Source organism: Neolamprologus multifasciatus, chromosome 8 (assembly GCF_963576455.1).
Source record: "Neolamprologus multifasciatus chromosome 8, fNeoMul1.2, whole genome shotgun sequence".
Classification (NCBI taxonomy): domain Eukaryota; kingdom Metazoa; phylum Chordata; class Actinopteri; order Cichliformes; family Cichlidae; genus Neolamprologus; species Neolamprologus multifasciatus.
The window spans coordinates 4753619-4765218 of record NC_140446.1 but is presented as its reverse complement, the minus strand read 5'-3'; the positions used below and the strand labels follow the sequence as shown (position 1 = coordinate 4765218).

The 11600-nt window shown below is 43.4% G+C and overlaps 1 long non-coding RNA gene across 1 annotated transcript in view; it reads left to right on the top strand.

Moving 5' to 3' along the window:
* The first annotated feature begins 3984 nt into the window (after positions 1 to 3984).
* The window catches only part of LOC146512270 (uncharacterized), a 36802-nt gene continuing 29186 nt past the window's right edge, over positions 3985 to 11600 (top strand). Inside the window, exon 1 of the long non-coding RNA XR_014875559.1 lies at positions 3985 to 11469. This is a non-coding gene — a long non-coding RNA (uncharacterized LOC146512270). The remainder of the gene's footprint in view (positions 11470 to 11600) is intronic.

Here is an 11600-nt window from a genome sequence, read left to right as displayed (position 1 = left end):
GTCCTTTTTCATTTTCAATAATTATTTTTTGTTGCTTTTGTATCATTTCTTCATCCCGCCATCATCTTTGTCTCATTTCTCCTCAAACAGTTGGTCTGTTCTTCAGAATTTTGCTATTCAGTTAAAAATTGTATTTATCTAGTGCCGAAATCAGCAAAACAGCTGCATTAAGGCAATTTTTTTAATTGAAACCTTTGCTCTGTGAGTTGTTTTGGAATTTTTTGTGCTCTGTTCATGTTTTTGCCATCAGCCAATGAAAGGCTTGCTTCTTGTTTTTGTTGTTTTTTGCTGTCACCCTGCATTTCTTAATATACAGAATCTTGTCACATCTATTTTGCAATCTCTGGGAAACTTGCGAGGAGCTCAGTGAAGCCCCAACAATTGATTATTTGTCTATTTGGACTTCCATGTGTCTGTAAGCGGCTGCAGGATTCCTCGTGGCTGCTAAATCCAGCTGTGCACACTTCCGTGTTTTATTGGCCACTTTCTAAAACGTGTTTTACAGTTTGTGTTTTGTTGTTTGTGCAAACAGAGCGTTCCTATCTTGCATGTGTATGTTGGGTTTGTACAAATGGCTCCATAGAGCTGAACATAAATTATGCTAATGCCTCCCTCCCATCCCATTCGCATGCCAGATCATCCAGTTGAAAGTTAATGAGCCCATTTGTCAAACACGGAGCTGTATCATCCTCTGGATTTGATAATTGATCGGCCTTAATTTGAACAGAATTAAGTTTTCAGGCTGCTTTGCAGAGTGTGTACAGTGGAAATATGCTGACCTGAAAGCAAAATGAAATAATTAAGGTTAGCGCTGATGGTAGCTACGAGCTGAAGGCGTAAAGAGGAACGGACATAGATGGCATTATGTTTACAGCGTGAAGCGCTGCATCTCTCCAGGCTCCTGAGGTGTTGGCACTCGGAGAGGTTTGTTATGAGCATCATTAGAGGCATTTATGTACCAGTGCACACTGCGTAAAAATCTGTGTGTGTGGACTCATGTACCTGTCCAAGTCTTCCTCACTGATCATGATGAAAGTCTATTAATGAGGGGTTCCTACAAACAGTTGGAAACTGACCCGTTCTGCTACCTAACAGTGCTTATGAATTTATGAGACACAGTAGCAGCTGTGACACTGCAGAGGGAACAGAACACAGTTAAAGGAGCAGTTTGGGAAATGCACAGATTTTCTTTTGTTTTGGGAGTGAGGTGAGACTCTTACAGCTGGGTTTGTCAGCACCTTTAACCTAATGTACATTTATTGCTTCCAGCTTTCTGAAAATTCAGTTAAAATTGATCTACATTTGGATGAAAACCTAGTTAAGGAAAATTGGTTATCTAATTTTTTATTTTTTTTTAAACTCGGGGGCTCAGGGAGCGTGTTTGGGTGGTTCTGTTATCTTACTGTGATGCTACCATATACCAGCTCTATATAAAAGATGGATGTAGCCACCTTGAAATGGCTAATTTAAAGAGTTTGGCATCATTGGGCCATCTGAGTTTTGTGAAGCCAAACGCGACCTTTTTCAGATAAGAGTGTAGAGATGAGTAGCTATCAGCTAACGCTATTGCTGCCTATCTAGGTCAGTAAGGTCATAACTCACTGTGATAGTGCTGGAGTCTGTATCTTTTAATAGAATAGAATAGAAGAATAGCCTTTATTGTCATTGTACAAAGTACAACGAAATTGGAGTGCCACTCCCTCAGGTGAGCCAGGCTAGCGGTTTTCTCATGGTTCTTTTATCTGTTCTGTTTAACTGGGCTAACACGATGACTCCACCTCCGTTCTTGGTGAAACTATTTGAGACAGTCCATCCTTTATATACAGTCTATGTACCAAAGTCCTCCCTGTCACTACTTTAGAGCGAGGTGGTGGTTCTGACTGTGAAACCGAGGACTGCATCCTCATTGGCTAAAGAGCGTATGAACTAAATTTACAAAAGCCATGCATGTTCTCACTCCCGAGGCGTAACATGCCGACGTTTTGTCACGTCCCGCGGCGTTCCTGAGGAACGCGAAAGGAGACCTTCGGCGTTCTTATGGTACGCGGCGGGTTATGGCCGAAATCCAGTGCAATGACGCTCCCGCAGTAATAGACGTTCCAGCCCTGTATTCCAGCCCTAAACCTAACCTTATCCCTAGCCCTAACCATAACCTTTTTCCTGAGCTTAACCAGGACTTTAATGATGTTAAATAGCGTGTTTCTAAGCGATTTGAAGAAAAAGAGCGAACATGTGTAGATTGAGTCCATACGGTTCTCATATTTCCTCATTTTTCCGAGGTGGTCATTTAGGAACGTGGTGGGTAGCCGAAAACGTAATATGTTGACGATTTGTCACCTAGCCTAAAATGTGACGCTTTGGGAGTGAGAACATGTTGTGCATGTTAAAAGTGACCTGAAACTACCAATCGAGCCCTTCAAATTATTGGGGGGGGGGCTGAGTAAGCTACATCTGTCATTTATAGACAGTATTCTGAGTAGTATGCTTTATTTCTCTACATGAAATGCAAAAATGCTTCAAACTGAAACATCATTATTTCAGGATTATTTTATTATTTAATTTTTAGAAAAATTTTCTTTGACTTCAACACAACTAAACCTTTATTAATAAAGAAGTGTTTAATGTCAGGATACAGAAGCATTCCCAGCCCTCCTGGTTTTCCTTACCTTGACTGTATTTTTCCTCTGCTTGCCTCTCATGCTCATTTCCATGCCTGCCTCGTCTCTTTCTGTCTTCACCATCTTGTTAGTTTGACATCCTTTGCAGCCCCTCAGTCCTCTAGCCTAAACTTTACTTTGAAAAAGCGCAACACCTTCTGAAATGTTGCTTTGACAGTTCTGCCCTGAAGGTAATTAGCATAGAGAGAGAGAGAGAAGATGATATGGTGGGACTGTTGACAAAAATAGCCTCGTCTGACACGACGGCTGATTAGATATTCTCCTCCAGCTCACAGAACTGGATCGTGTATCAGTTTTAATTACTTGCGATTCTGAAAAAAGTGAAGATTTTAGGTTCAAATATGAGTTAAAAAAAAGAAGAACCACAGACACGTTCTCTGGTCCTGTCTGTCAATGCTCCTCTGAGACGCCAGGTACTTGGGTGAATTTGACGGAGTTACTTGGGGAGATGTCATTGCCAGTGGAGCGTTATTGAAATCACTGGAGTGTGTTGATGGAGACGCTGCTCTGGGTTGTTGCTGAGCCACCGAGGAGCCGACAAACAGATGCCCAACCTCCTCAGCTCTGCTACTTCTGCTGCTGAACACAAGCTGGCATTTAGAAAATTGTTTTTCTTATTTACAAAGTTTGGAAATCAATCAGCATGCTGCTTAGATGCCAGCTTAGTTATTCGAATAGCTTAGCAGGGAGGAGGTTTTACATCTTTTTTACCTTCAGGGAGGTTTGACTGAGAACAGTTGCTGTTTTCATTTGGATATTTATTAGATATCTGAGAGGTGACAGATAGGTGAAGACTGCAGATGACACTGCTGCTGTGGTGTTTTCTTTATTCATAGCAGGCCCGTTCTCATTCCCAGAACGTCGGATACTGCTGTTGTGTCACATCTGTCGCAGCCTCACAGAAATGCACAAGCTGTCCTTCAGCAGTAGAGTGCGGCGAGGGCGTAAGGACATGCAGGGTGAGGCAGTGATGACGTGTGTTGTCTCTTTGCTGTGTTTCTTTTCACCCTCTAAATGTTCATACATTTCTTTTAATTATTAGTCATTATTAATCCCTCAACCAGTTACAGCAGATGGCTGCACCTCCTTGAGGAGGCTTCTACTGGTTAAAAGGGAGTTTTTCCTTCCCACTGTTGCCAAGTGCTTGATCATAGGAGGAGGTCCGATTGTCGGGCTGTTCTCTGTATCGTTGTAGGGTCTTTACCTTTCAAAATAAAGTGCCTCTTGGTGACTTTTGTTGTGATTTTGTGCAATACAAATGAAACTGAATTTAAGTTCAGGCATCAAGACTGAATGAGGATTTACAACAATGACCTCGCATGTTAAAATTAAAGTTCCATCCATCCATCCATTCGCTTATCCTTTTTCAGGGTCGCGGGGGGTGCTGGAGCCAATCCCAGCTGTCATAGGGCGAGAGACGGGGTACACCCTGGACAGGTCGCCAGTCTGTCGCAGGGCCAACACACAGGGACAGACAACCATTCGCTCGCACATTCACACCTAGTGGTAATTTGGATTATCCAATTAACCTATCCCCACAAGCTGCATGTCTTTGGACGGTGGGAGGAAGCCGGAGTACCCGGAGGGAACCCACGCAAACACGGGGAGAACATGCAAACTCCACACAGAAAGACCCCGGCCTGATGGTGGAATTGAACTCAGGACCTTCTTGCTGTGCAGCAACAGTGCTAACCACCGTGCTGGTTTAAAATTAAAGTTAATGATACCAAATGTCATTGGAATGTGAGCACACATTTAGACTTAGAAAAACGTACTTGTATGAATGTGTGTGTGGGAAAGGGCTATGCAGCCCTCAGTTTCTTTAACTGGCACGTTTTGCCGTTGGCGCCGCACCCTAGTTGAAGACGAGTGTACAGTCATGTTGGGTTCTTTTATGACACGAACAGGAGGTCAGCGATTCACATATTTGAAAAGATGAGACTTTTCACTTTGGAAAAAAACTCTGGCTTCAGGGTTTGACTTCTTCTTCTCCTGTACCAGTGCGGATGTGGAGACTTTGAGTGGTGATACTTATCGTTAAGGAGAATACTGCAGTGGTGATAACTAATGGACAGCCATGAAGACATCCACATTCATCTTTGTGTGGAAACCGTAACGCTGGTGCATTGTGGAGTATTTCGCATTTAAAAATATTCCAGTATCTCTTTGTGTCCAATAATTGTCGTGGTTGGTGGGTCAGTGAACGCTACCAAAGGACCCTTCTGTGTTTGGGTCAGACTCTCAGTGACAGTACTTGACACCTTAGGATGACAGCACACCATGGCAGCGGTTTGTTTTGACAACAGTTGCGAGAAACATTAGCTGCTCTGAATTCAGTAATATGGGTGTTTTTCATTACCAGATTGCATGAATTGCTGTAACTTGTAGCTGAGGTGTCTTTATTGGGTGGGCTGGACCCCTGAGGCCCTCCATAATACTGATGCTTGACTAACCTGAACATCTTTTGGCTCTGTGGATACGGGAGATGGTGAGAATTTAGAAAAAGGTGTCAGATAGTCAGAAGTCTGCTATAAAGGTTAGGGTGATCTTTGATGAATAGTCCAGTAGTTCTCAGTGGATATTTAATTTCATATTTACTTCCCTAATTCGTCCAGTAAACATGGAAAAAGCAAAAGTAAAAATGATTTTCTCATGCTTTCTATCAGACTGGATAGAATATATTCAGGGTGGCGCTGTTGGTTGAACAAAACCCGACAGCTTAAGCCGTCATCTCAGGCTCTGGGACTATCTGTGCATACACACCTGAACCCATAGAGAGATTTGTGTTCAATATCTTATTGAAAAAACCGCGGGTGTTAATCTGCTGCTCCGCTCTTCTGGTTTCAGTCTTTCCACCAGATGCTGCAGGGATTTTTCCTCCCTTATCAGCCGCCAGGGCATTAGCGAGGTCTAACCCTGATGTCGGCTGATAAAGCTCACAGTTGGTGTTCCAGTCAGTCCAAAGAGGTTTGATGAGGTTGATGTCGGGGCTCTGTGCGGGCTGTCTTTCTCGTCATGTTGGAAAAGTGTTTTCAAAAGAACCGAGGGGTCCTAAAAGCATCAGAAATAACAGGATGGTTTCACATCATTTCAGTTGGCAGCACAGAAACCAATTCCCCACAACTCCTGGGTGCAAGCGCCCAAACGGCGTTCTCTGACACACCCATGTTGCCTAAACAGCTGGGGTGCCTCAGCTCTGTCGACACCGATGTTATCCACCCAGCTCCGACCATACTCCACCTATCCTGTGTGATGACGAGCACCCGGCACAGCTGACTCATCCTGGAAACATTAGCTCAGCTGACACCGGTTTCCACCGCTCTTAAAAACAGCCCGCAGCCTCTGCGGACTATTAGACGCTCTCGGCTGAAACCAGAGACGGGCATCCACACCAAGAGGAGCCTGAACACAACAGGAAACGACGTCACCACGGAGCGGGTACTCCCAGAGCTCCTCAAATATTTTCACAGTCGTAATTGAACCTAATTGTGAGATGAAATCCGCTGAAGTGGCTGCAGGAGGTGGAGGCACGCTGATGTCTCTTTCACAGCTCTGCAGCTGAGCGTAGCCGAGCTGCCAAGCAGCGTCCCGGAGAAAATACATCACGTCAACATCCTGTCACCCGCTGATACAAACAGGAGGGCTCATGTGGATCAGGGACGGTCTGAGGGGGCCCACAAGTAAACATTTCTGAACTGTGATAGAGTGCAGCATGAAGATTGTTGTCTTTTTCTCTGTGCCGCGACCTGTGATGCAGTGACTCAGCATGAGGTGAATGGGACAAGAAGTCAGTTGCATCTGCAGCGGTTCCCCTCGGTGCTCGATTTCTGCAATTTAGATCAAAAATTGCACTCGAAGTCAACGACCGGGACGGAAGCACTTTGCTTCGAGCACGAGCCTAAAAAGTTTGTAGCTTCGAGGTTTGCCTCAGCCCTTTGGAGCCCACTGTAAGTGCAGAATAGCATTTTCCCCTCCGGCCCCACCTACGAGTTCCCACTGAGCCAATTTAATTTACATGGAAGTGACATCATGATGATGAAATTCGTTTTTCTAGGCCGTGGGAACGTTTCATAAATAGGCCACAGTCACAGATTAAAAGGTTTTACAGTTTTTATTCACAGGCCTTCAAACACTGCAGCATGATTAACATCATTATTATAGTTTACACAAGTTTTTATTGTTCTGAGCTCAAGTTTCCAGTGTGTATCTATATTTTTAGTTTTTTTATTCATCAAATGAGAGCTATAATAAGTTCAGAACATGCAATATTACACAAACACAGACATAGTCTCAACATATGCACTAATTCCCCCTTATTAGCAGCTCAGCGATACTTACCAAGCACTTCATGGGACACCTTGCCAGTACCAGGCTGAACTCCCTTTTTCCTTCCCTCCTGCTTTAATTCTTTGTGGCGCAGATTCAACACGTTGCTGGAAACTTTCCTCTGAGACTTTTATCCGTATTCACACAAGAGCATCGCACAGTTGCTGCAGATTTGTCGACCGCCATGTCACCTCCTGTTCCACCACATCTGGTGATGTTTGAGCAAAGTGAATTTATTGTCATGTTCAAGAAACCAGTTTGAGATGATTTCATCTTTGTGACGTGGCGGTTTATCCTGCTAGAAGCCGCTATCAGAGCCCGCGGGCACGCCACTGCAACCCCCTCTGGCCTCTGCTCCGTAGCTGCTGGGTGACCTCTCGTTTGGGGCTCTACTCAGCTCTTCCCAGGAGGGTGGCACGGGTTCCCCCCCTTTTGGTGGTTCTCCTCGGGTCCTCGTACTCTGGGGCCTCTGGATATCTGGGGCCTGGATCTCCTCCATACCTGCTTCATGCCCTGGGGGACGGGGCTATGGCTCCCCACACTCCCTAGCAGATCGTTACATGGAGAAAACTTTGAAATACAAGCATGCTGATCCACACGGGTGTTCACAGACGCAGACTACACCTTTCTTGGCAGCTGCCTCAAAGCACATTGTGCGCTGTCGATCTTGCGTGCTGCACAATATCATTTAATATTTAGTATCTACTGTTATCTACTGTTAGCTAGTTTATTGTGATGGTGCTGTTTTTATTATGTTGCTCTTTTTTTGTTTGCTTTCTCTTCTGTTTTTTTTTCTCCATACAGGTGATCCAGGTGTTTTGTTTGTTTTTCTTTCTTTCTCCCCCCTTTCTCACCGTCTCTTCTCCCCTCTGGTTTTCTTTCTCTCCCTCTCTTTCTTTCATTCTTTCTCCCTGTCCTATCCCCCAGTCATGTCTGTCCCGTTTGTAGCAACCGAAAATAAAATAAATACATAATTATAACAAAGGTCAATCAAATGGACCAATATGGCAAGGCCATGATGATCCACTTGGTAAAATAAATCCGCTTGGCATCTTTCTTGGCCTAAAGACAACAATTCTGATGGCTAAAGATCCAAACAGGACAAAAAAAAGAAAAAAAGAAGAAGAAGAAGAAAGAAGCCGCTATCAGAAGATACTGTGGTCATTAAGAATGATTCACACCAGTCTCAAACCCTCCTTCAGTTTTAGTTCATTCACAAATCAGTTAAAATACAAATTCATATTCTCATCTATATAGGTTCCCCCAGTTCTACAACCTGTTTATTCTCGTTTACGTGCCCCACCCTTCCTTCCCTTCTTAACTTCTGTTTAGTACATGGGGATCTGCCAGAGCCACCGCCAGTCCCCTTCGAGGCCTTCCCCAAACCACAGCTCAATTCATGTCCGAGCTTTTCACCTTTACCTACTAAAACACTGTCGACCCTAAAATGAGGGCCTGGGCCCAACTGGTGAATATATAAAATAGTTATTTGTGGAAAAGATACTCAAAGCATATGAATAGCTGCCCAAACATCAGATGATGTGCACCAAAGACACATATAATTCCCAACACACATCATCATACTAGTTAAAATTATCCCAAGGATCCTAACACATAAATAAGACAGTAGCAGAGAAACTAATAGTATGAATCTCATATAGAAAGCTTTTGGGAGTTTTAACAAATGTTCACCATCCAGGGTTCAAAATCAAACATATTTTAGTACCAAATGTTTCTTTAAGTCTGATTGAAGACAGAAAAAGAGATTCACATTTTTAAATGCTTTGAAGCTGATTCCAAGTTCGTGGACCTCTACAGGTCACTCTAAAACTTTAGCTTTAATTTTGTTTCTTTCACCTGAAAAGTAGTTTTTCTTTCCTGTGTTGTAGGTGCGGGAGGATAATCTCACAAATCCTCACGTCCTGCACTATACATCATACACACATTATGAAAATGTTACATTCAGTTAACCTCAGAAGTTTGTAACTATGTAAAAGAGGATCAGAGCCTGATGGACTGTGATATGGCCCGTATAACTTTTCCTTTGTCTCGATTTCTCTGTAATCTTATCAATTCTTACTGGAGAGATTATTGCTCTCCAATTTTGCTGTACTATAAGCATCACAGCACCTTTTGAGACCCTCAGCAGCTTTTGATAAAACCCTCTGGGATGACAAGTTTCTTTTATAAAGGCGAAATGTTTCAGAAGTTAGAAAGGACAGGCTGAAGGTAACATATCGAACTCTCTACAAATATCCATGAGCTGAACACGCAGACGGTATTCATTCGCGCTGTTTAACCCCAGAATTTGCCTCAGAATATTCAAATTATTTTATATTTCATCAGTATCAGTCTAATCCAGGAAAGGCTGCCTGTATACATTTGGGTGCATTGCAGAAGGAAACCAAAAAGCTGCCAGTAGCTAATTTGACGTGCTTTATTCGGCACAGAAATGTAAACAAATCTGTGTGGATCTGTCTGGAACCTCGGCTCTGTTTGAGCTCTCCTCTGTTGTCAAGCACATTCCCTCTCAGCCGTGCTCACATCAAACAATGAACCTCAGAGCCGGCCATCTCAAAAGACCAGTCGGGCTGATGGAGTAGAGAAACCCTCCTCATTATTTACACATTATCTTGTGTAGCCGGCTCTCCCAGAAAGAGCCAGACTCATTCATTCATTTCTGTGTCTAATGGGGAGAGGTTTTTGCACCTCGCCCTGCTGTCAGAGAGATTTTTTCCCTCCCTGCAGGGAGAGGGTTTTGGCTTCATACGAGAGACACAGCGGCCATGATTTTATTTACTCATTCAAAATAGATTTCAGTTAAGACGACGGTATTTAAAGAGTATCTGCGCGTTCCCAGCTTTCTGCGACATCATGGTCGAATCTGGTCACCGCAGATGAACGGCTGTTGACATCGTCTCACAGTTTGAATTAAAGCCACACATTAAAGATTAGTTTAAATGTTCCATCACATAATCAACCATACGGTCAGATATTAATCCCAACATACACATTTCCATGCGTGCAAATAATTTAGGTGAAGCCCAAAATAAAAGGAAAAGATTAAGGGAAAGCGGGAATCAGCCAACCTGATAGGCTGAGGTTGTTCCAAAGTTTGGGCACCACAACCTCAAAAGCACGATTGCTTCTGGTTTTAACCTCAGTGTGGGACAATTAGTAGACGCTGGTTAGAACTTTGGAGAGTCAGAATGAAAACACCTGAATTCAAAGATTAAAGTGTGGCTAAATGCTTGTGTCCACATGACGTATCTTAAATAACACGTCTTGTATGAAATTTTTGTAAAACAGTATTAGCTGAGCCATCAGCTGATGTGTGCTGACGCTGAGATCAGCGGAGCCGCTCAGCTGTGGCTGAGCTTGAGGCCCTGCACGTTCATGTAAACTGCAGATGTGGAGAAAAATACAGAATGGAGAGAACGATCTGGAATGGCTTGAAGATCTGCAGCCATCGGTGGATGTAGGCTGGCATTGAACTCTGTCGGGCTTATGGCTGAGCTGCACTTTGTGTCTTGCTTGACCTAATGCAAACTGAGACAGTAATCCCTGCAATATTTACACAAATATCACACTGTTTGTCTTGCAAGTTGGTGTACTGGGAATAGTTCTTTAATCTTGAACTTAAGAACAGGAACAGGAGGGACTCCAGTTGTATGATCGTAGAATGAAAGCAATGAGTTTGCATTCCCAACAAATCCACATTTTCTTGTTGTCTGAAACCATTTCAGTCTAAATAAAGTGGTTGAAAATTTTTTAAATGACAGTTCTGGTGATTTTCCTTTATTCTGGCTAAAATCTGCTTGTGGAACATGAAACAAATACCCTGACTCAGTGGGTAGAAAGGTGGAGAAATTGCTGTGTCACCTGCCAGTCAGCAAGGATCATCTCCATCCAGTCTGGTGGGATAACTGGCTCCTGTGTGATTCCTCGGCGTTCATAAGTAAAGTCCGCCTGACCATTTGATCCACGTGGAATCAACAGATTAACACCGTTTGAAGGTGTGGTCAGACAAGCAGCCGTCCTCCCACTGTACCTGTTGCCTTGTTACCACCACTCCTATCTGTGTCTGTTAAACTTTAATGGGAAGTCAAACCCTCGGAGCTCAGGTGTCACCGTCGCTGCCTCGCAGACGGTGGTGTGAGACGAGGGGCAGGGGTGAAGAGGACGCAAAGAGCAGGAAATTTTCACCTGCATGCGTTTTCATGTCTGCCTATATTTAGTTTCTTTTCTCACCTTCAGCAAATCCAATTAAAAGGCTGATGGAGGGCTCTGCTTTATGCAAAAACTGTTTAAAACACTGAGAGATGCACAGTTTCTCTCCAGGTACACAGCAGAGTACCACAGCTGTATTAATCCACAGCTGAAAATAGTCCCAACTTAAAAGAAAAACTGCAAAAAATAAAATAATATATACATGTGGCCTGTTTTTTGGCTGACAGTGACAGATGTTGCTGATTGGTTTTTCAATAAAACAATATTATCATATAAGAAATCCTGTTGAAATGCAAATTTGATGCTATTTATCCACATATATATCACATCGCTGATTTCCACATGCAGCAGCAGGATGTAATCCTG